Source organism: Capricornis sumatraensis, chromosome 7 (genome assembly GCF_032405125.1).
Source record: "Capricornis sumatraensis isolate serow.1 chromosome 7, serow.2, whole genome shotgun sequence".
In the NCBI taxonomy this organism is placed as follows: Eukaryota; Metazoa; Chordata; class Mammalia; order Artiodactyla; family Bovidae; genus Capricornis; species Capricornis sumatraensis.
The window spans coordinates 30,349,825-30,376,138 of NC_091075.1; positions in this window are offsets into that span (position 1 = coordinate 30,349,825).

Consider the following 26,314-nt stretch of genomic DNA (forward strand, 5'->3'; position numbering starts at 1 on the left):
AGTGCTTCTCATGATGTACTATGCATAGAAGTTAAATAAGCAGGGTGACAACATACAGCCTTTGACGGACTCATTTTCCTATTTGGAACCAGTCTGTTGTTCCATGTCCAGTTCTAGCTGTTGTTTCCTTACCTGCATACAGATTTCTCAAGAGGCTGGTCAAGTGGTCTGGTATTCCCATCTTTTTCAGAATTTTCCACAGTTTATTGTGATCCACACAATCAAAGGCTTTGGCATAGTCAATAAAGCAGAAATAGATGTTTTTCTGGAACTCTCTTGCTTTTTCCATGATCCAGCGGATGTTGGCAATTTGAACTCTGGTTCCTCTGCCTTTTCCAAAACCAACTTGAACATCAGGAAGTTCATGGTTCACGTATTGCTGAAGCCTGGCTTGGAGAATTTTGAGCATTACTTTATTTACTAGCATGTGAGATGAGTGCAATTGTGCGGTAGTTTGAGCATTCTTTGGCATTGCCTTTCTTTGGGATTGGGATGAAAACTGACCTTTTCCAGTCCTGTGGCCACTGCTGAGTTTTCCAAATTTGCTGGCATATTGAGTGCAGCACTTTCACAGCATCATCTTTTAGGATTTGAAATAGCTCAACTAGAATTCCATCACCTCCACTAGCTTTGTCCATAGTGATGCTTTCTAAGGCCCACTTAACTTCATATTCCAGGATGTCTGGCTCTAGGTGAGTGATCACACCATCGTGATTATCTTGGTCGTGAAGATCTTTTTTGTACAGTTCTTTTGTGTATTCTTGCCACCTCTTCTTAATATCTACTGCTTCTGTTAGGTCCATACCATTCCTGTCCTTTATTGAGCCTATCTGTGCATGAAATGTTCCCTTGGTATCTCTAATTTTCTTGAAGAGATCTCTAGTCTTTTCCATTCTGTTCTTTTCCTCTATTTCTTTGCATTGATCGCTGAGGAAGGCTTTCTTATCTCTTCCTGCTATTCTTTGGAACTTTGAATTCAGATGCTTATATCTTTCCTTTTCTCCTTTGCTTTTCACTTCTTCTTTTCACAGCTATTTGTAAAATTGCAGTAGGTCCAAGTCAAAAAATCCAAGAAAGTGGCCACGTTAAATGATTTATTTTGTAATTTTTTTTTCCTAATATAATACAACTCCTTCACTGCTTCCCCATATTTTACACTATGATCTAGAGGAGATACAATACTTACTGATACAAGCACAAGCCTTTTGCTAGAAATCTTGACTTATTTCAACCTTCTCTTTGTCCAATAAATTCTTATTAACACAAAGATTACTGAACTTCCTCCCTGATAGAATTTTTGGTTCAATATATTCAAAGAAGGACTTCCCAAATTTGCCTTTAATTTCTAAGAAGCTTCCCTATTATGCCGACCCTGCTAATTTAAAGACAACATTTGAGAACATCTCCTGTAGATCATAGTGTAAAATATGGGGAAGCAATGAAGGAGCTGCATTATACTAGGAAAAAAAAATCACTAGATCATTCAACATGGCCACTTTCTTGGATCTTTTGACTTGGATCCACTGCAATTTTCATCCATATTCCTATACCTCAGATTTCTTATTAGTAACATAAAGACTTCAGATCTAATAATATTTGATGTTCTTCCTTATTGCAGTTTATAGGATTTTATAAATACTACTATTTATGTAAAAATTAAAGAAAAACACTTAAGGAAATTCTGGAAGTATCTTCTAACAACGAGGAATGATTTGATAGCAGGTAACTGTGCACTTTGTAACTGTGATTTGAATATATTGTTTTCTCACATGAAAAATATTTGAAAGTAGATGAGTATCATTGTTTTCATGATTGAAAGTTGAGTTCTCTGGAGCAGAGTTTGAGATGAAATTTGGGTTATAAAATCCTCACATTTTATAATGTGGGGATCAACACCTAAGGGGAAAAGTGGGAGCAAGCAGGATTGGGCAGATAAAGCCTGAAATGTGTGCCCAAGAAAATCTCAGCCATTCTCACAGAACACTGCCTAGCAAAGGATCTCGTGTTGGCCTGGAAGAGCTGAAAATGTCTTACGTTGTGAACTCCATCTCACTCATCACTGGAAGAGTGTGACCTCAGCCAGACAGCTTTCAGCAGCTGAGTTAGGCCCCAAAAAATGGATGTTTGGTTGCTGTCAACTGTTTCTGGGGCTTCCCAGGTGACACTAGTGATAAGGAACCCACTTGCCAGTGCAAGAGACATAGAGAGATGGGTTTGATCCCTGGGCCAGGACTATCTCCTGGAGGAGGGCGTGGCAACCCACTCCAGTATTCTTGCCTGGAGCATCCCATGGACAGAGGAGACTGGTGGGCTACAGTCCATGGGGTCACACGGAGTCAGAAGTGACTGAAGTGACTTAGCAGCATGCACTGCTAATTCCACTTTCCGCATCTAGCAGCCAGTTCTTCCTTGAAGGGGGTAATGGGCGGCACATCGTTTGCCTACCTCAAATATCAACACAAGTCCTCTCTGGCTTTCTTTGCCTTCCTCATTCAGAAAATGGCTCCTGCAGTAGCAAGTATTACATGTCATTCAGAACACCAAGGGAGAGGAGAAGCAGTGATGTCCATCTCTTTTATCAGGAAATAAAAAGGTTTCCTAGAAACCATTGAGCATATTTTGCTTATGCTTCACTTACCAGAAAGTAATCACATGACTAGATCTGTAGAGGTTGGAAAAGTGAATAGTTTCTGTCTTTAGTGTCTACAATGGAGCAATGAAAGGGAAAGATGATTGGGATGGATATGGGATTCCAAGAAGGTCTTAGTCTCTCATTTTGCTAATCACCTAAAATATCTACCAGTGACTTTTCTAGGTACAATGTGTTAAATCCCATAAAGATGTGCAAAATCAGTAGTTATTCCCCATTCCCAGAGAAAAGCCTGAAAACTAATTTTTTCTTTTTATCTCTCTCTCTTTTTTTTTTTTTTTTTTTAACATTTTCTTCAGTCATTGTCCTGACACCAAGAATTAATAATCTTACACTTTAGAGAATTTATTGGAGCAGCAAGCAAGGAAGTTTCCTGGTATTGTATGTAGAGTGCAGTTTTACTAAGAACATGTTCATGTTCCTATTATAGAAAAATAGCATTTACTAAACTTAGTATTTTTATTTTTCCTTTAGAATCCAAATAAGTTTTCTTATCTATCCTGATAAAATATAGGCAGGTACCTCACAAATGTGACTTGAACTAAAGGTTACAGGGGCTGTAATTTATATCAAAGCCAAACCAACAGGCCTCCTGTCATCTCCTTTCCAAAGCAATATTATCCCAATGGATGTGCTATTTCACTATAAACCAAGGAGTTCATGCTCAAATATGCAGCTGCCAGCTCACAATTTAACATAAAATGTCTCAGGGAAGCAAGAAAGTAGGTGGGAAAGAAGCTCTACAAATCTCAGGAATCCCTCCTTTCCTTAAGTAGCAGACATCGTGCTAATAAACAAATGAAGATGAGTAATGACCGAGTGAATTATAGTAATGCAGATTGTCAAGTGGATACATCATAACTGAAAATAAGGACCATGCTTTCATAATTGCTGAAGTGGATAGGAAGGAGGAGGAATCTAATTATCTTATTTCTATAGCTTGTCTGATTGAAATTTAGCTATATTCAAACTCACTTTCCTATAAATATATTTCTAGGTCAAACTTGACCTAGCATTTGAATTTTTTTTTTTTTCTGAAAACATGTAGGGATTGTATAGAACAGCAGAATAATGTCAGAATTGTAACACAAAAATTATTGTAATAAGAACTATGTTTCTAATAGCAGTGTGTATATACCTTCTCAAAATAATTTAGATAGCTCTCTTTTATGGGGTGCTTTTAGAAATTGTTAGAAAAGTAAATACTTTGATATTCTGGAAAAGAATATACTGTTTTCATAATGAATTTGTAAAATGTCTCTCTGCAACTTTAACAACCAAAATTGACCAGTTAGAAGCTTTGAATGAACTGACTTCTAGGAGGGAAAATAAGCAGTGATTTTAAAAACTTGTTATTTTAAATAAAAACATTAGAGGACTCTAAAAATGATGAAACAATCAACTGCTAAAGCTAATTTGATTGAGTCTCAACTAGGTATGACACATTTTACACACATTATCTCATGTATAAAAGAAATATGGAAGCTATGAATATATTATTAAAAAATAGCTATTTATGAATAAATTTCCACACAATATTATTTATCCTTTTAAGCCATTCCTTGACTTTTTTTTTTATTATTTCTCAATAAAAATTCCAAAGAGGCAATTTAATCACTTACAGAAAGATTTCAAACATATATTCCTTGGTATTATTTCTTTAGGGAATAGTGTTCTCTTCTTTCAATATTGATTTATGTGTTAATTTTTTTTTTCTGCCATGGAACATCAATGGATATATTATTCAAGGGGCTATATCTCTAAATTATATTAGAATAGAATTTTTCTACTTTCATAATTAAAGTTCCAGGAGATATTTTTCACAGGAATAGAAATATAATTTTTAATATCCATTTTAATGCTACTACAAATAATTGCATTATTTTCCTAATGAACTACTATCACCAAGCCTCCATGTTCAAAGAACTATATTAATTTTGACAGTATTAATTTTGCGTACATATTTCACTCAGGTAATTTTCTAAATAGAGGATACATTTACTCAATATGGAAAATATGTTTTGAGTGTTGTTTTTAAGGTGCAGTTTTAAATTTGATAATTAATAAGATGGAATCAATTGACTAATGTTTAGCAACATCACTCTCCCCTACTGTAGATGATTAGGGAGCAGCAAGATGGCTGAAAATCTGAATTTCTTATTTTTTTTTATTTCTTCAGAGTTCCCAAAGGTATATATTAAAATACAGAAATGACAAGTTTAGAGCCACAAACACATGCAGAACTCAGATAAGTTCATGTGAAAGGAATTAATGGCAGCATAACCAGAGTTGTAATGTTAAATATTTCTGCAATGTGAGAGGCAGCATATTGTTATCATGGGGGCACAGACTTGAAGCAAGACTACCTGAGACAAAACTAGGCTCCACTCACCATCTGCATGCCTGTAGGCAAGCTGGTGCCTCTCTATCAATGTGGAACATTACCATAATATACTACTGACTTAAAGCATTAACATAACTTTCCAGGGGACCTATTTTATTAATGAGCCCAGTTTAAGCCCAAGGACAGTTGAGTTTGAATAATAAAGCATGGTTAAATATTTCAAAGTGTGAAAATAATTTTTAATTTTATAATAATGAGTGCATAGTAATTTATGTATTTGACTCTCTTGTTTCTGTTCTTCAAAATTCATCTCTTCATTTTCCATCTCTTCTCTCTTTTAGCTATAATCTGACACAGAGGCAGGGCAAAAAGGAAAACTCACACTCCTAGAACATTTCTTAGAAACAGAAGTCCTGTGAACATCATAAATAACTTTTAAAACTAGAATATTAAGAAAAATATCTTAACCACAAAAACCAGAAGCTAGTCCCATTCTATTTTTATTTCCTTCCTAAGTTAAAAACAGAAATATTAGGATTATATACAAAATATATATAAAATGAAAGACCGAATGCATCCTTTCATTTTCCTCTACCCTTCTGTTTTCATTCCGCTTACACATAATACTGTTTATTAAACTGAGGATGTTTTGTCAGCTTTTATTTTTCACCAACCACTCTCAATTAGCATGTGACACAACTAAAAGCACTGTCAGATGATATTAAAGATAGGCAACATTCTAAATGAACATAAATTGAACAATTTAATTATCTGCCAGCAGTATTATCTGTGTGCCTCTGTTGTGCTTTTCCGTTTCCCAGAAACAGCTGCCTATCCAATTATTTCTATCTGTGGAATCTCAAAACGCAGTTTCCTAATATCGTAGTTACTGGACAACCGATATAGATACTTTCCCTAGTTTATGAATGAACCCTAAAAAAGATTATTCAGTTAATCATGGAGGGATTTAAGTAAAATCAGTTTGTTTTAGAAAATGATTTAATGTTGAAGGGTTGTTCAGAAAATGATTTAATGTTGAAGGCAGGGGCTCAGGTTAGCTTTAACAAAGTGTACATATCTATTTGCTTCCTCTTATAGAAATGAGTAAAACAAAGATAAATAGATGTATTAACTATAAAAGTCTATGGCTCAAGGAAAGGAGTTGTTATTTGTGCTGGGGAAATGAAACAGTTTTTACACTAAAAACTATACTTCTGTGTATGAGTGTATACATACACACATGTATAAAATCACAGCACTATATAATTGCAACTTCACTGTGGGAATTACCTGTAAAAAAAAATATGGGGTCTTTGATACCCTGAGATTGGCACTGAGAAAATAATATTCTAAAGAAGAAACAATTATAAAATATACTGTTTGATCTTATTGTGGAAAAACTAGTGTTGGGATGGAAGAAACTATAACTGGTTTTAAACGTTTTACATAGATTGACAAACTTATACCCTCAAGACTGCCACAAACAGTGACTTTATAAATCTTTTTTGGTCTTAATGTTTCTGTTCTGACAGATCAGTGAGCGTGAGGGGTGAAGAGAGTAACGAAACTTCAAATACCTTGGTAGTACTGTCACCTCTAGTAGCCCTCCTATTCTGTTACCTTCTGCATTTAGCAAGAGGTTACTTACAGAGGTAGAAAACACTTATTTTCTCTGAGATTCAATTAATTGTTTTGCTCAGTGATTAGGTTTGATTAGATGTTCTCTTAGTACCTTTATATTTAAACTTTGTGATTAAAACACAAAATAGAAAATAACCACAGATCCAGAATATTCTAGAGACACACTTACAGATATCAATACTAAAAATTACTTGAAGAGATAAAAAGGGAGGGAAAAAACGAAATCTGTGCACAGGGAAGTCTTGGGGGTATGAATTAAAAAGTAATTGCTGTTGTATTCGCCTTTTCTCATATTCAAACTAGTAAGACATAAATATATTTCAGGGGGTTTCAAACTGACTTGAACTTAAATACTATCCATACAGAATCATTCATGTTTTGGATGAGAAAACCATAACCTAAAGAGGATTAAATAGATTAAAGCATGGGTCTTATCACTAATCTTTTCATTAATTCAATTATCATTCATTTAAATAAACACTAAATACTATTGCATAGAACACTTTGTTAAGCACTAGAGAACAAATACAAATATGCCATTGACCCTGCCTTTGAGAATATTTTATGTGCTTGGAAGGAAAAGCAAATTTCCTCCAGCAAATGTCTCATAATTAAAAAGACAAAGTTGTTCATAATTAAAAATGTTCTTTGATTTAAATATGTGCATATATATATATTAATATGAGAGATCATTGTAAGTTCACCAATTTTAGAAAGCATGAAAGTAGTATAAAATGTTCCAACAAAGAGTAGTCCAGTCCCAGATGGCTTTCATAATGAATTCTCTCTAACATTTAAGGAAATAAATGCCAATTCTATTCAAACTCTTTCAGGAAAATAGAAGAGGAAGAAATAATTTCCAACTTATTTCATGAGGTCACTATCAACCTAATATCAAAGCTCAACAAATACATTTCAAGAAGTAAATGTTATAGACCAATACTTTTTATAAGGATGCACACAAAAATCCTCAATAAAATATTAGCAAAATCAAATCCAGTAACATGTATAAAATCCAGTACATTACTACTAAGTTGGACTCACCTCAATAATGTAAGATTAGTTTGACATTTAAAATCAATCAGTGTAATTCACCATATTCACAATATAAAGAAGAAAATATATGACCATTTTAATAGATGCAGAAGTATATTTGACAAAATTCAGCACCAAGTCATTTTTAAGACTTTAAGCCACATGCAAAAAAGGAACTTCTGCAAACTTCTAATGGCCATTTATACAAAATCTGCAGCTAGCCTCATAATTAAGGGTGAATATTTGGTATTTTCTCCCTAGGATTAAGAATATAGCAAGGATGTCTGCCCTTCCTATTACCATTCAACTCTAATATTGGAGGGCCTAGCTATTACGATAATGAAATGAATATCAAAAAGGCATAATGGTTGACAAAAATTATGTAAAAAACTTCATGTTTCAGTAAAACATGATCGTTTGCATAGGAAATCCTCAAGGACTTAAAAGTAATGGGTTATCAAAGTGGTACAAGGTTAATGTATAAAACTTTTGCATTATTATATAACAAAGGAAAAAATTGGAAAATTAAATATTCTGTTTAAAATAGTGCCAAAATATAATGTACAAGTAATTGATTTAATAAAACATAAGCAAAGCTATACACAGTAAAAACTATAACATATTACTGATAGGAAGTAAAGAAGACCTAAATAGAGATATTCCCTATGTTCATGGATTGGAGGAGTTAGCATTGTTAACATTTCAGAAGAACCAAAGTCACTTTTTAAAAGAAGACATACCTTACCTGACTTTAAGATTTGCTATGAAGCTCCAATACTATGGTCACCTGATGCAAAGAGCTGACTTATTGGAAAAGACCCTGATGCTGGGAAAGAATGAGGGCAAGAGGAGAAGGGTGTGACAGAGGATTAGGTGGTTGGACGGCATCACTGAGTCAATGGATGTGAGTTTGAGCAAACTCTGGAAACAGTGAAAGACAGGGAAGCCTGGCATGGTGCAGTTCATGGTGTGGCAAAGAGTAGACATGACTTAGCAACTGAACAACAACAAATGAAGCTACAAGAATCAAGACAGCATGGCCCTGATGAAATAATAGACATATCAAATGGTTAACAGAACAGAATAGTGAATCCAGAAGAAAATCTGTGCATATATGATCAGTTGATATTTGTCAATGGTCCCAAAGTAATTCAATGGCTGAAAAAAAAAAAATCTGTAACAAATAGTGTTGGAACCACTGGATAGCCCTGAAGAAAAAGAAAACATTAAGCCATATCATATATAATGCACAAAAGTTCTCTTGAAATGCCTCACAATTATAGTGGTAAAAATATAAAACTTCCAGCAGGAAAAATCTTTGAAAATTTCTGTTAGCTATTGTTTTCTTAGATAGAACATGAAAGGCATGAACCACAAAGAAAAAATGAATAATTCAACTTCATGAAAATTAAGAGAGTTAGCTTTTCAAAAGATACCTTAAGATAATAAAAAAGCAACCCATATAAATGTGAAAATATATGCAGCAATAAGTAATTAGAAAGTGATTCACCATAGTGCCAAAAACATAATTTGAATAAATATATGGTTGAGCAATAATAAAGATTTATAACTTAATAATGAGAACAAGTAAGGCAATTACAATGGGCAAAAAGGTTTGAACAGATTTCAAAATAGAAAATTTCTGGCAAATAGACTCATGAAAATATACTTAATAAAAGTCATAAGGGAAGTATAACTCATGATGAGTTATCACTATCCATTCAAGTGGCTAAAATAAGTAATATTGACAATACCAAGTGTTGGGATGGGTGTGAACAACATATTTAACTTTTCAAAATGTAGAAGTGGAATAGCCATAAAACTTTAGAAGTTTAAAATATTAAATACCTATGTGCCTTATGCAACAGCACTGTTGCACTCCTAAGAATTTTCCCAAGTGAAGTTTTCACTTCACTTGTATTTCTATATAGATTTTTATGTGAATATTCATATCAGCTTTATTCATAATAGACAACAATCCTAATCACAAAAATGCTGTGTTAACAGCACAATAGGGGAAAGGGGCCTTTCTTTCTTCATCTTGTTCACCATCAGTTGGCTGAGCAGCCCTTATACCTTGGTGTTTGAGAACATTTACTCCCGGGGCATTCTGTTTGGAAACTGACCAAATATATCTTGGATGATATCATGATGTGGCAGGTACAGGTGGTGGTTTTGCTAGTTTAGAGCAGCAAAATGACCCACCACCGAAGTAGAAAACATCTGAAAACAGGATGAAATATTGTGAAATAGTGGCCTGAGTGGCATGTTGCAATGAGAGCCTTTGGCAAGCTAACTGGAGGAGATGAGCTAAGGTCAGAGAAGCAAAGAGCAGAAGCAAGTCCAAGTTGGATTGATTACATGCAACAGATGGCATGTGCAGCATACCTTAAAAGAGGATTGAAACCCTCCTTATCAGAGTAACGGGGAATCAGATTAGTACATTAACAATAATATCAATATTTTACTGTAGTAGATAAATTTGGGAAACTTTATGTTAATTACACATACAAGAGGATTCCTAGCAATAGTCAGAAAAATTAGGATGCCAGACAGAAATATATGCATCTTGTCTCTCAGTGAATGTCTTGTAAAGTTGGGATACCAGATGTAGGGTTCAGGAAGAAGATTTAGATTCTAAGTTCCCTCATGATTGTGGGTCATTATGCTAGGGGTGGGTTATGGCAAAATTGAGTCCCAGCCTCTCCTATCTGTTTCAGTGTGATTTTCTTCTCATTTGCCTTGTGTGTAGTTGTCACTTAGCCAGTCTTTATTTTTTTAAGAGGAAATTGTTCCATATTGTAGCTGTAGAGTCAGTGTGTCTATGGGAGAGGTAAGTTCAGGATCTTCCTATATCACCTCTTGAACTGAAACCTCCTTTCCAACCTCTGCATCCCTACCTCTGCATCATCTGACTTTGGTGGCCATTGAGGTTTACACTTGCTCATGGTTCTTTCCCCCAAGACAGGGACCAACAGAGAAAAAGTCCTTAAACAGCTACTACTACCAGGACACAGAAAAAGTAATAGACCCGGGAGCTCAATCTTTCTGTGAAGGAGGCCTATTAGCTAATCATGATGACTGCAGCCTGAGGGGCAGGTTTCTAATTAAACATGTACCTAATGGCAGGCCGTAGTTCTTTCCAGAGACTTAAGAGAGGGGTACTATCTTTACACTCATCCTCTGTCATGCTCCGGGAGCACCAGTGTTTCCTGAAGGGGAGCTTTATATGCATCTGATGCCTGGTTTGTAGCTCTAGCACCCTATTTCATATAGCTGACACTCAGAGGACACCTCTTGATCACCTGACTCTGATGACCAGGGGGACTAAAATTCTTGGATTCCAGGGGCCATGGCGATCAGAGAAACAGTTATTGGTTGGCTACCACCCCAGGGGAGTCCACCACATGGACGGTGGATGGAGACAAACCGCCAAATCCTTTTGTGAAGAAGACCTCTGCTTGTCCTAGTGCTTTGGCCTGAGGAGCAGGCTTCAGATTTAGCATACACTTAGTGGCTAGTCAAGGCTATGGTTTTTCCAGTGGTCATTTATGGATGTGAGAGTTGGACTGTGAAGAAAGCTGAGCATCAAAGAATTGATACTTTTGAACTGTGGTGTTGGAGAAGACTCTTGAGAGTCCCTTGGACTGCAAGGAGATCCAACCAGTCCATTCTTAAGGAGATGAGTTGTGGGTATTCATTGGAAGGACTGATGCTAAAGCTGAAACTCCAATACTCTGGCCACCTCATGCGAAGAGTTGACTCATTGGAAAAGACTCTGATGCTGGGAGGGATTGGGGGCAGGAGGAGAAGGGGACGACAGAGGATGAGATGGCTGGATGGCATCACCAACTCGATGGACATGAGTTTGGGTGAACTCCGGGAGTTGGTGATGGACAGGGAGGCCTGGCGTGCTGCAATTCATGGGGTCACAAAGAGCTGGACACGTCTGAGCAACTGAACTGAATGGCCTATAGATCTGCTCTAAAAGGAATATGGACTGTAGATACTGTCTCCTTCAGCCTTGCTCCCGTTTACTGATATCTCTAAGAAAAGAACTTATACTCGTTTTGAGCCCCAATTTTTTTTTTTTTGACTGCTGTCAAGGGATCATCTCTAGATTACCTGTCTAGTGGCCAGTAGGATTTACACTTGTGGTATTATAAAACTGTATATGTTTGCATAATTTTAAAAGCTGCTCCCTGAGATCTGATTCAGCTTGACTTTAGGTGCTGATATTCTTTCTTTTGGGACACTGACAGTTCTTGGAACATCATTTACTGGGAGCTGTTAACAATATAATAGGATACTTGGACAAGCACAGAGATTCAAAAGATGGCAGATTCTTGAAGTAGGTTAAACAAGAAGGTTCGTTACCTATATGAGGTCATTCCCTCAGGGCTGGGGGAGGTAGTTGTTTTATCTACTGTATAGAAATTAAGACATGGTGTTAGGCGTAATGAAGGAACAGAGGAATATGTTGCAAATGAGAAATAAAAGGGTACATCAGAGAAAACATTAATGAAATGGAGATAAGTAACTGATAACTAATTTGAAGTAATGGTCATTAGATGCTTGCTGAACAAGGGAGAAGAATGTATGAACACAATGAAAACCGAGCTAAAGGTTTGGGCAGTATGCTGCAGAACACAATAATGGAGCTGAAAAATACACTAGAGAGATTCAACAGCAGATCAGAAGAAGCAGAGGAAAGGATCAGTCAAGTCACAGGCAGAGCAGTAGAACTCACCCAATCAGAGTAACTCAAAGGGGGAAAAAAAACTGAAAAAAGTGCAGATGATCTGTGGGACTTATGGGAGAATGTCAGTCAACTAACATTCACATTACTGTATAGGTTCCCAAAAGAAGAGAGAGAAATGGGTAGAAATCTTACTTGAATAAATATGGCTGAAAACTTACCTAACCTGGGGAAGGATACAGACCTTCAACTCCAAGAGTCAAAGAGAGTTCCAAAGATGAACCCAAAATGACTTACACCAAAACATGTTATAATTAGTACATCAAGAGTTAAAGACAAGGAAAGACCATGAAAGAAGAGAAAACAGCATACAAGAACACCCCCTTAAGACTATTGGCAGATTTTCCAGCACAAATTTTGCAGGCCACAAGTGGAGTGGCGCAGTATATTCAAAGTGCAGAAAGAAAACAAAAAAAGAAATTCCAACTAGGAATACTCTTATCTGGCAAAGTAATCATTAAGAATTGAAGGTGAAGTAAAGCCTTTTCTAGACAAGCAAAAGCTAAATGAGTTCATCTCCACTAAAATTTCCTTTAAAACAATATTAATAGGACTTTTTAAGTTGAAAGGAAAGGTGATAGTTAGTGACAAGATCACATATGAAATAGTATATCTCACTGGAAAGATAAATATCAATAAAAAATAGTGGATTAATTACTTTAAGGATAACATGAAGGTTAAGTAAAAAAAAAAAAGTAACTGTAAAAAAATAAATAACTGTGTTACAATAATTTGTTACGGAATGCACAGAATACAAATACTCAAAATGTGACATCAAAAGCATAAAATTTAGGGGCAGAAGTAAAAATGTAGACTTTTACAGTGGAATTAAACATAAGTTGTTATCAACTTAAAATAGACTGGTACAGTTATAAGGTGTTATATGTAAGCCTCAAGAGAACCAGGAAACAAAAATCTATGGTAAATACATAAAAGATAAAAAGAAAGAAATGCGAGTATAACAGTAAAGAAAGCCATCAAACCACAAAGGAAGAGAGCAAGAGAAAAACAAAGGAGTAAGAGAAACTACAAAAACAGCCAGAAAACAATTAACAAAATGGGAATAACATATGTATTATTTGCTCAGTTGTGTCCAACTCTTTGTGGTACCATGGACTGTAGCCCACCAGGCTCCTCTGTCCATGATTCTCTAGGCAAGAGTACTGGAGTGGGTAGCCATTCCGTTCACTGGGAGATCTTCCTGACACAGGGATTGAACCCAAGTCTCCTGCATTGCAGGCAGCTTTTTCACCCTCTGAGCCACCAGGGAAGCACAATAAACATATCAGTCAGTTCAGTTCAGTCTCTCCGTCATGTCCAACTCTTTGCGATCCCGTGAATTGCAGCATGCCAGGCCTCCCTGTCCATCACCATCTCCCGGAGTTCACTCAGACTCACATCCATCGAGTCGGTGATGCCATCCAGCCATCTCATCCTCTGTCGTCCCCTTCTCCTCCTGCCCCCAATCCCTCCCAGCATCATAGTCTTTTCCAATGAGTCAACTCGTCGCATGAGGTGGCCAAAGTATTAGAGTTTCAGCTTTAGCATCATTCCTTCCAAAGAACACCCAGGACAGATCTCCTTTAGAATGGACTACCTAGCAATAATTACTTTAAATTTAAATAAACTAAATTTACTAAAAGAAATAAAGTGGCTTAAAAAAAAACACAAAGAGTCATCTCTATGCTGCCTTAAATAGACTCACTTCAGATGTGAAGACATGCAAGACTAAAAGTGAAGGGATAGAAAGAGATACTCCATGTAAATACTAACCAAAAGAAAGCTTGAATAGTTACATCATACAAATTAGACTTTAACAAAAGACTGTAGTAAGAAACAAAGAAAGGCATTACATAATGATAAAGGGCTCAATCTAATAAGATACAATATTTGTAAATATTTATGTATCTAATTAACATTAAATATATCAAGCAAACATTAACAGACCTAAAGGAAGAGATGGCACCACAATAATAGTAGGGAACTTTAGGACTCCACTAACATCATGGATTGATCATGTAGATGGAAATTATAAGGAAACACAAACTTTAACTATAACACATTAGAACAGATGGACTTACATATTTACTGGGCTTTACATCCAAAGGCAAGAGAATACACATTTTTCTCCATTGCACAGGGAACAGTTTCTTAGATAATATGGTAGGCCAGAAAACAATTCTTACATAATTGAAGTGAGTTAAAATCATTAAAAATAAATCATTTTTTCCAATAACAGTCCCATAAAGCTAGCAATTAATTGCACAAGGAAAACTGGAACATTTATAGATATATAGAGATAAAATGCTGCTGAACAACCAATGGGTCAAAGAAAAATTCAAAAAGATACCTTGAAACAGGTGAAAATGATAATGTAAAATAACAAATTTCATGGGAGGTAGCAAAAACAGTTCTAAGATGGAAGTTGATGTGCCTACCTCAAGAAATAAGAAAAGTTTCAAACAACAACCTAACTCTGCACCTCAGTGGACTAGAAAAAGAACAAGTGAATGCAGTAGCAGAAGTTAGTTAGTAGAAGGAAGTAAATAACAAAGATTAAAACAAATAAATAGAGACTTAAAAGACAGTCAGTTCAATTCAGTCGCTCAGTTGTGTCCAACTCTTTGCCACCCCATGGACTGCAGCACACCAACAGAGAAGGTCAGTGGAACTAAGACCTAGTTCAGAGTTTTAATAGCTCTGTGTCAGGATTCTCAGATGTTTGTTTAGATTGCAGAGTTTTGTTAAGTTGTGATTTTTTTTTTTTCCTTTTTAGTGTGCGTTAGGCTTTCCCAGAGAAACACAACCAATAGGTGATTTTATATATACATATTTAATATACAGACATATAGGTATGAAAATATTTATTATAATGTAATGGTGTACATATCTGTGGAGACTGAGAAATACTAAGATCTGTTGTTGGCAAGCTGGAGACCCAGAATACCTTGTGGTGCAATTCGAAGGCCTGTTTAATGGAGTTCAGGGATCATGGACTGGTTCACAAATATTTCCTTTGATTTAAACTTTATTTTGGTTTCTCAGATTTTTTTCAATTTAATTTTTATGATTTTTTATATAAAATGTAGATTCTATAACTGATTATTCATGTCAAAAATAGCTAGTCTAAAATGATACAGTATTCTAAATATTGCAGTGTAGTGTCATAAGAGGCATGGCACCTGGAAATTATGACTTTCTGAGTAACTCATTCTTGCTCAACATCCAGATAGTTTGCCGGTGTCCAGCCCCAGTGAATCCAAGGTAATTTGAAGTGGGGACAGAGTTGGCGTCCTAGGAAAAAGCTATTTAATTAGAAGTATAAAGAGAAATTAGAAAGGAATAGTGTAGTAGGAAAATTAGTGGAGAAAAAGAGGCTGAATAACTTGGTTTACATGGGATACCAATACAGCTTCGAGACAAGAAGCTTGCACCACCTATGTAGGCCACCGGTGCCCACTTGAATATCGAAGGGTGCCCCGCCTTGGGCTCCCTCTCTCGTGGAACTTAAAAGCCAGGGAAAAATTAGCAGGCTTGGCGAGCACCCACGCTCCAGATGGGAATTCAGCCAGAAAAATGGAGAACAGGAAAGAACAACGCGGGGGAATCAGTCTTTCCAGAAACTGATCCGTTTTCTTTATTTTCAGGTTTGCTTATATACTTTTTGTTATACATAGGGATGAATACAGAGTCACGTGGGGTCAGCAGACCTGACCTTTATCAAAATCAGGTGCTTCATATAAAAGTATACAAAGGTCTTAGGGGTTTTACATCATCTTCTGGGCATGAGGCCTGCTGACATTTTATGATCCTTTCTTTCTTATAACGGTCAGTCAACCAGAAAACTTATTTTCCAGGGGTGACTTTTCTTAAACCAGGCACCACGCTCCCAAGGTACCAGATAAAGTTGCATTCCTATAGGGTGAGGATGTAGTGGGTTACAATTAAGAAAGGAATTTACTTAGCCTAAGGGTTAACATGATTAATCTTAAAGGTTAATACTTATTTCTTCTATATGCTAGTTATATTCATTATAAGGTCAGGGAATATGGAGACTTAGCAGCAAATATTGGCTCAACAAATGAAAAACCCTTCACCAATATAATTCCTAATCAACCCACTATACTAATAATTTCTAACTTCCTAAAAGAATCTGCCTTTAGTAAGTCTAAAACATCTCGTGCCTCTCACGATTGGGAGGCTGTAAACAATCACATGTGGCCGGACGAACCTGTACAGGCAGGCTGGATAACCTTCAGAGGAGTCCATAAGTTGAAACACTCTTGTCATGCCCAGGAATTTTTATTAACTGGAGCTGTAGGTTAACTCCTTCTCCGAGAGGTGATGGGGGAGAGCCCCCCGTAAAGTCAGAGGTGTAGGTGAAAGCATAAAACAGTGAAGTAGGCAGACTCTGGTTTTGGGGGTAGATGTTCGGGAACGGGGTTTCCTGAGGCTCGATCCCGCCTTTGCATATGCCGAAGCCTCCTTCCTCATGACCTTTGCCATGGCGGAGTTCCTCACGCTGGCTCCCGGCAATAGTTGATTTGGATGACATACTTATCTAAGAGTATCTTCCTGCAATATGAAGTGATGACATGAGATGATATCCAAGATCCCTTCTAGCTCCAACACTTTTTGCTTCTATAAAAAGAATAATACTATTTTTATCACAAGCAGGGAATACTGTGTTAGAAAAAAAAAAGGTTATGAAGAAGAACTATTGAAAAATATAGAGACAGTGAAAATAATTTCTCTTACCACCACTAACAGGTTTATACTGTAGTAAATACAGAGTTTATAGTTAATGTAAGTTAATGTAAATTAATATCCTAATTATACCTTTTGTTTTAACCATTTGTCAAGTGTTATTTCTTATTGATTTCTCCAATTTCTATTATAAGCCTTCAATACCCTCCAAAGTCTCTCCATCCTAATGAATTCTATGCATTCCTTGGGCATATTTCACATGTGAACCGAAATTATCATTCAACTATCAAACTCCTCCCTTAAGTGTTCATCTTTGAGGCCATTCTAGTGGGTTCTATCTCTCCCACTAATCTATTTACTGTCGGGCATCACTGTCATTGCCTCCCTCTGGGTATCAACATTGCTTCTGTCAGTATCCACTGTTTTTTGTGCTTTTTAAAGACCTTTGATAAAGTCAGTGTGTGAACCTTACAGAAGCTGGCAGTTTTCCTCCCTCTGTCTGCTTGAGTGTTATTTTTGTCCTCAGGGGTACCAAAAGCCTTAGCTGCTATACTGCAATGTCTTAGAAAAACTTTTGTGAATTAAATGTTTTGGATTTTATCAGTAACTATTGTCAATTACTCCCACCATAAATACGTATACTATTTCAGCTTGTCCTTTGTGATAAATGGGTGGAAAGAGAAAGTAAACAAAAATTAGTTACTGTGATAAATGAATGACAATTTGTGCTTGGATTCTAAATTGATTTTCAGGAAAGAGAAACAAGAGCAGGCATAGAAACATGAAGGGCAAGAATTCATGAGTGTATAGTGTGCCTGTACTGTGGTGCTTTAAGAGGAGGTATGTTGTTGTGCTATAATGTTCTATACATAAAAGAGATATCATCCAAGAACTAAATCAAGAAGGAGTTGTCTTAGAGTAATGTGGTCTGTATTCATCTGAAGGAGATGACTAAGGGATGCACAGGTTTTTTAATGAATTCATTGTTCAGTAACCATTTTTGATGACAAATTGGATGGAAGGTATAAGCATCATATCAGAGTTAAATATGATATAAAAGTATGTATAGCTATATAGAATGAAAGGGGCAGAATATGCCATCCCAGATATGCCACTTTGGCATATTAATTATTTTGAGTTAAAGTTACTTAATAAACAGCCAGTGCAAGAAAGACATTACAACTCTCCTTTGTCCCTCTGAAGTGAAATGAAGTGAATTCGCTCAGTCGTGTCCAACTCTTTGTGACCCCATGGACTGTATTCTACCAGGCTCCTCAGTCCATGGAAATTTTCAGGCAAGAATACTGGAGTGGGTTTCCATTTACTTCTCCAGGGGATCTTCCTGAACTAGGGATCGAACCCAGGTCTCCCACATCGCAGGCAGATGCTTTACCGTCTGAGGCATCTCCCATGAAATGTACTCTTCTTGTGCCAGGAGGGTGGAAGAGGTATCTTTGTACTCCTTAGGGTACTAGGAGTGTGGAAAAGGTATCCTTGTCACCGTAGATAGGGTGCTAAGAGGTTAGAAGAGGTATCCTTATCACCAGAGTTCGGGAATTCAGGGCTGAGAAGCCTGTATAAGTAGACCTTGTTGGTTCTTCACTAATTTACTACCCCAAGCCCAAACTCCTTTGTCTTATCAATTCTCCACACATTTACTGTTTCTTTGTCTAAAACATTTAAAATCTGCCTGCTTTGATTTGTCTTTGAATGTTATACTTTTATGAGCTCCTGTATGTAAAAAAAAAAATTAAATTTGGTTTATCCTGTTAATCTCTCTGATATCAATTTAATCATTCAGTTCAGTTCAGTTTGGGTCTGACTCTTTGCAACCCCATGAATCTCAGCATGCCAGGCCGCCCTGTCTATCACCAACTCCAAGAGTTTACTCAAACTCTTGTCCATCGAGTCTGTGATGCCATCCAGCCATCTCATCCTCTGTCGTCCCCTTCTCCTCTCGCCCCCAATCCCTCCCAGCATCAGAATCTTTTCCAATGAGTCAACTCTTCACATGAGGTGGCCAAAGTATTGGAGTTTCAGCTTTAGCATCAGTCCTTCCAAAGAACACCCAGAACTGATCTCCTTTAGAATGGACTGGTTGGATCTCCTTGCAGTCCAAGGGACTCAAGAGTCTTCTCCAACACCACAGTTCCAAAGCATCAACTCTTCAGCACTCAGCTTTCTTTACAGCCCAACTCTCACATCCATACATGACTACTGGAAAAACCATAGCCTTGACTAGACAGACCTGTGTTGGCAAAGTAATGTCTCTGCTTTTTAATGTGCTATCTAGGTTGGTCATAACTTTGCTTCCAAGGAGTAAGTGTCTTTTAATCTCAAGGCTGCAGTCACCATCTGCAGTGATTTTGGAGCCCCCCAAAATAAAGTCTGACACTATTTCTACTGTTTCCCCATCTATTTCCCATGAAGTGATGGGACCAGATGCCATGCTCTTCGTTTTCTGAATGTTGAGCTTTAAGCCAACTTTTTTACTCGCTAGTAAAGTAATGTTCCAAATTCTTCAATCCAGGCTTCAGCAATACATGAACCGTGAACTTCCAGATGTTCAACCTGGTTTTAGAAAAGGCAGAGGAACCAAAGATCAAATTGCCAACATCCACTGGATCATGGAAAAAGCAAGACAGTTCCAGAAAAACATCTATTTCTGTTTTATTGACTGTGCCAAAGCCTTTGACTGTGTGGATCACAATAAACTGTGGAAATCTGTGAAAGAGATGGGAATACCAGACCACCTGACCTGCCTCTTGAGAAACCTATATGCAGGTCAGGAAGCAACAGTTAGAACCAGACATGGAACAACAGACTGGTTCCAAATAGGAAAAAGAGTACGTCAAGGCTGTATATTGTCATCCTGCTTATTTAACTTCTGTGCAGAGTACATCATGAGAAACGCTAGGCTGGAAGAAACACAAGCTGGAACCAAGAATGCTGGGAGAAATATCAATAACCTCAGATATGCAGATGACACCACCCTTATGGCAGAAAGTGAAGAGGAACTAAAAAGCCACTTGATTAAAGTGAAAGAGGAGAGGACCACTAAAAATCATAGAAGGGAAAAAATAAAAGTTTTTCTCACTTTCAGGAGCTATAAAAGAGATGGCTACTGCTTTTACATCAGAAGGTGAAAATACTGCAGTTGTTGACACTGGCTTTTAGTTATGTCAACTCCAATAGCTTGGTTTGTTTTCTTTAGCATGAAGGATCAGTGCCTGAGAGTTTTGAAGCAATCATCCATCTCCCATGAAGGAGTGACCATAAAGATAACTTGAGTTACATACAATATGTTAAATTTTTATTGTCTTCTGCTTCTGATGACTACAGCTTTATTATTAAGTCAAATGTGTCTTCTTCACTCTCTTTTCTTGGTATAAACGCATTCCCAAGTGGCTTTTAAGTTCCTCATGCAAACAACCTTTGAGTCAATCTGAGCCAATTTGTTTGTTCTTTCAAGGTATGTACAAATATTAGTATTGGATTTAGTTGGGTTGCAAGGTGGACTATACCCATCAATCAACATGTGTCTAGAAAAATTATTCAGCTGCTTTGTGTCTCTTCTATCTCACTTGTAAAGTGAAGAGTAGAGTAGTATCTATTTTAAAATTTTAACTCACTTCCTATCACAAAATGTCTTAAGTAGATTAAAATTAATGTATGTACTAAGTTAATGACATGATAGAAGTAGAAAAATTGAGAACAGACTTTTTAATATAAGTAAATATAAGTAAAATATAATATAAGTAATTAATATAAGTAAAATAGTAAAGCTATAATAGTAATATTATATATTAGTATTATATATTAATATAATACTATATATTATAATATATTATAATAGTAATATTATATATAATTAATATAATATAAGTAATTAATAAAAGTAAAATAGTAAAGATAAAATTTTGTTTCAAAGCATAATCATCAATATTAATTTTGTTATGAGCTATCATCATCTTAGTTATATAGGAGGGCACAGTGAATTATAGAATTTGCAATATCAAAAATAAGTCTGAGTCCTTTTTCTACTCAGAAAGCCACAAGAGGAGGATGTTGCTCCCCATCAAGTACAAAGTGATATAAATTATAAAATTAAAACTTTTTTTTTAACTCACTAGAGATGTTTTTTATAAGGCTGAAGTGGTAAGGCAAGCAGATGAACTGAATTCCAAAGGGTAACAAGCAGAGGAGGAGATAGAGCATATACTGAATGTTACGTGTCTGGCAGATTGTGGGAGGAAGAAATGTTAGGCATGAACACAAGTGCAGGCATGCACACCTGTGCATTCAGGCCTGCAGGTGGTAACTGGGTCATGCTGGGGGACAGGACTGACTAATTCTTATGTATTGGGATCTTTTCTTATGCAAAGTAAAAGCTGACTTCTCCTCAGAGGTAAAGGAGAAAAGCCTTTAACCCTAAGGCCCCAGAACAACATCTACTACCGCTGGAAAAAGGATTAAAGCAGAAGCCCTCTAGTGCTAATGGAAAAGCTGGAACCTCCCCAGTACCTCTGACTCAAGACAATCTTGCAGTTATTTGTTTCCCCATCCGTTTTGTGCTGATACTCAAGAAAAGACAAGTAATTCACTAGTGTTGAGGATCCTTCATTGATTCAAAGCAAAGATTACCTAATGCTGTTCATTATTAAGCAATTAATTAATCAGAATTAGATCAGAGACTCAGGGTCCATACAGGGGATGTGAAGTGATTACAATTAATATATTGAAGAATATGTTAGTAGAAAAAGTGAATGAAAGAGTAAGGATTTCATGAAAGAAATAAAAAAGAAACCAGTCACAGACGTGCTTGAAATTAAAACCAACTAATCAAGTGAAAAAGAAAGCGCTGAATTAGAGATTGTGTAGTCCATATTCTCTTAAGATAAATGCTATTAGCGACATGGTACTAGTGATGGAAGAAATGTATCAGTAGAAATCCCTATGAAAGAAAATGGAGAGTGAGTCGAGGGATGCCAGCAGAGCCATCAGACAAAAAGGAAGCATGATTCTATATGAAAGAGAATGGAAAGAAAGGAAGGAATTATTTTTTTTTAATTTATTTATTTTAATGGGAGGCTAATTACTTTACAATATTATATTGGTTTTTGCCATACATTGACATGAATCTGGCATGGTTGTACATGTGTTCCCCATCTTGAACCCCCTCCCACTTCCCTCCCCATATCATCCCTCTGGGTCATCCCAGTGCACCAGCCCTGAGCATCCTGTATCATGCATTGAACCTGGACTGGCGATGGATTTCCATATGATATTATACAAGTTTCAATGCCATTCTCCCAAATCATTCCACCCTCTCCCTCTCCCACAGAGTCCAAAAGACTGTTCTATATATCTGTGTCTCTTTCACTGTCTCGCATACAAGGTTATCATTACCATCTTTCTAAATTCCATATATATGCGTTAGTATACTGTATTGGTGTTTTTCTTTCTGGCTTACTTCACTCTGTATAATCGGCTCCAGTTTAATCCACCTCATTAGAACTGATTCAAATGTATTCTTTTTAATGTCTGAGTAATACTCCATTGTGTATATGTACCACAGAATTTCTTATCCATTCGTCTGCTGATGGACGTCTAGATTGCTTCCATGTCCTGGCTATTATAAACAGTGCTGCGATGAACATTGGGGTACATGTGTCTCTTTCAATTCTGGTTTCCTCTGTGAGTATGCCCAGCAGTGGGATTGCTGGGTCATAGTGAAAAGTGACAGTGAAGTCGCTCAGTCATGTCCGACTCTATGTGACCCCATGGACTGTAGCCTATCAGGCTCCTCCATCCATGGGATTTTCCAGGCAAGAGTGTTGGAGTGGATTGCCATTGCCTTCTCCAGGGGATACTCCCGACCCAGGGATTGAACCCGGGTCTCCCGCATTGCAGACAGATGCTTTACCGTCTGAGCCACCAGGGAAGCCCTGCTGGGTCATAAGGCAGTTCTATTTCCAGTTTTTTAAGGAATCTCCACAGTGTTCTCCATAGTGGCTGTACTAGTTTGCATTCCCACCAACAGTGTAAGAGGGTTCCCTTTTCTCCACACCCTCTCCAGCATTTATTGCTTGTAGACTTTTGGATCACAGCCATTCTGACTGGCGTGAAATGGTACCTCATTGTGGTTTTGATTTGCATTTCTCTGATAATGAGTGATGTGCCAGGGTCCACACACAAGCGGGGACGGAGTTGGAGTCTGAGAAAGGACTATTTAATTACAAATATAGAGATTAGGAAAGAATAGTGTAGTAGGAAAATTAGTGGAGAAAAGAGGGTGAATAACTTGGTTTATGCGGAAAACTAATAAAACCTCAAAACAAGAGGTTTGCACCATCTACGTTAGGCCACCGGTGCCCACTTGAATAGCGGAGGGTGCCCCGCCTTGGGCTCCCTCTCACGTGGATCTTAGAAGCCAGGGCAAGTAAGTAGACTTGGCGAGCCTCTGCGCTCCAGATGGGAATTCAGCTGAAAAAGGGGAGGAAAGAATGACATGGGGGAGCCCAGCATCGATGCAAGACTCACAACTTTATTTTCAAAATCAGCTTATATACCCCAAGTTGTACATAAAGAAATAATGGAATATGCAGAGTTATGCAGGGGCAGCAGTCCTGACCCTCATTGAGACCAGGCTTTCTTTTTGCATACCTTCCCGTATACAAAAGGTCTCAGGTGGTTTATATTATCTTCTGGCCAAGAGGCCTGTTAACATTTTTATGGCTCTCTTCTAGATAAAAGTCTATCAACCAGAAAAAGTCTTTTTCCCTAGAAGAGTTTTTTTCTTTACTCTGCATCACCCTCAAAGTACTAAATAAAGTTACATTCCTGTAGAACAAAGGTGCAGTGGGTTATAACAAAGAAAGTACTTAACTCAAAGATCTAATGTTGCTAATACCAGGTCTACTACCTGTTAAACCTTTAATTAGTCCTATTCTAATGATTTTGACTCCTTGGAAGCCCCTACATTCCTAGGATGTTTTAAGCTTCCTGTGCCTCTCGCGGGCGGGAGGCCACAAACAATCACATGTGTAGCTGTAAGAGTCCGGCAGGCAGGCTAGAAAGCCTTCAGAGGCGTTTTTGGATTGAAACACTTTTATTCTGCCCAGGAGATTTATTATCTAAAAGCTCTAAATTAACTTTTTTCAGAAAAGGTGGTGGGGGGACAGCCCCCTGTTAATGTCAGAAGAGTAGGTGGAAAGCATAACACAGTAAAGCAGGCAGACTCTGGTTTTTGGGAGTGGATGCTCAGGAAATTCCAGGGGGAACCCCTGAAGCCTGATCACGCCCTTGGATTTTGTCAGGCTTCCTTCCTCATGACCTTTGCCACAGGCAGGATTCCTCACACTGGCTCCCGGCAGTGATGTTGAGCATTTTTTCATGTGTTTGTTAACCGTCTGTATGTCTTATTTGGAGAAATGTCTGTTTAGGTTTTTGGCCCACTTTTTGATTGGGTCATTTATTTTTCTGGAATTGAGCTGCAGGAATTGCTTGTGTATTTTTTAGATGAATTCTCTATCAGTTGCTTCATTTGCTATTATTTTCTCCCATTCTGAAGCCTGTCTTTTCACCTTGCTTATAGTTCTCTTTGTTGTGCAGAAGCTTTTAATTTTAATTAGGTCCCCCCCCCCTTTTTTTTTTTTGCTTTTATTTCCAATATTCTGGGAGGTGGGTCATGGAGGATCCTGCTGTGATGTATGTTGGAGAGTGTTTTGCCTTTGTTCTCCTCTAGGAGATTTATAGTTTCTGGACTTACATTTAGATCTTTAACCCATTTTGAGTTTATTTTTGTGTATGGTGTTAGAAAGTGTTCTGGTTTCATTATTTTACATGTGGTTGACCAGTTTTCCTAGCACCACTTGTTAAAGAGGTTGTGTTTTCTCCATTGTATATTCTTACCTCCTTTTTTAGTAGAAGGAAACAAATCTTAAAAATTAGGGCAGAAATAAATGCAAAAGAAACAAAAGAGACCATAGCAAAAATCAACAAAGCCAAAAGCTGGTTCTTTAAGAGGATAAAGTTGACAAACCACTAGCTAGACTGATCAAGAAGCAAAGGGAGAAAAATCAAATCAATAAAATTAGAAATGAAAATGGAGAGGTCACAACAGACAACACAGAAATAAAAAGGATCATGAGACTACTATCAGCAATTATATGCCAATAAAATGGACAACTTGGAAGAAATGGACAAATTCTTAGAAAAGTACAAATTCTTAGAAATTCTTTCCAGAACTGAACCAGGAAGAAATAGAAAAAATCTTAACAGACCCATCACAAGCACAGAAACTGAACTGGAGGAATCAATCTACCGGACTTCAGGTTCTACTACAAAGCCACAGTCATCAAGACAGTATGGTACTGGCACAAAGACAAAAATATAGATCAGTGGAACAAAATAGAAAGCCCAGAGATAAATTCACGCACCTATGGACACCTTATCTTTGACAAAGGAAGGAATGTTTTGTGAAAGTTTCTTCCACATATGGGTTATAAGGAAACTCTCCAAGGGTACATAAGATGAATGTTTAAAATGCTTTCAGTTCTTGTAGCAAAGAATTACAGATAACCTAGGCATCCCTTGCTATGAAAAATGAGAAATTAAATGCAGTATGAGCATATAATGGACGGTTTAGCACACTAAGTAGCACGCATGTACATATCTACGTCACTGAACACTGCGTATTTCCTAGGACACATTTACAACTAGATAAGCATATTGGCAATGGAATGGATTGGAAAACTATGTACTCAATATTCTAGAGGTAGGATTGAAAGAAGAGAGCATTGTGACTGGAAAAGGATGAGGACAAAGAAAAATAAATTCAAGGAGGTCTTTGGACATAATGATGCTGATAATGTGATATTAATTAATTCTGTATATATGATATACATGAAGTTCTTTTAAAAAGAAAAGAAAAGAAAGAAAAAAAGATCTGTATCTTCTTCCTTTAGTTAAACAGCATTTCCTGACTTCTTACTATGAAGATGAGAGTATTGATATGTGTACTATCCCCTATACCTTCAACTTCAATAATCTAGACCTTTTATCTATACCTAATGTATACCTAAAAAGATAAACTAATTTTATGTTTTTAGTATTGATCAATCCCTTTAAAATCTATATTTTAGTCTTCTATATTTTGTCGACCAGTTGATTCTAA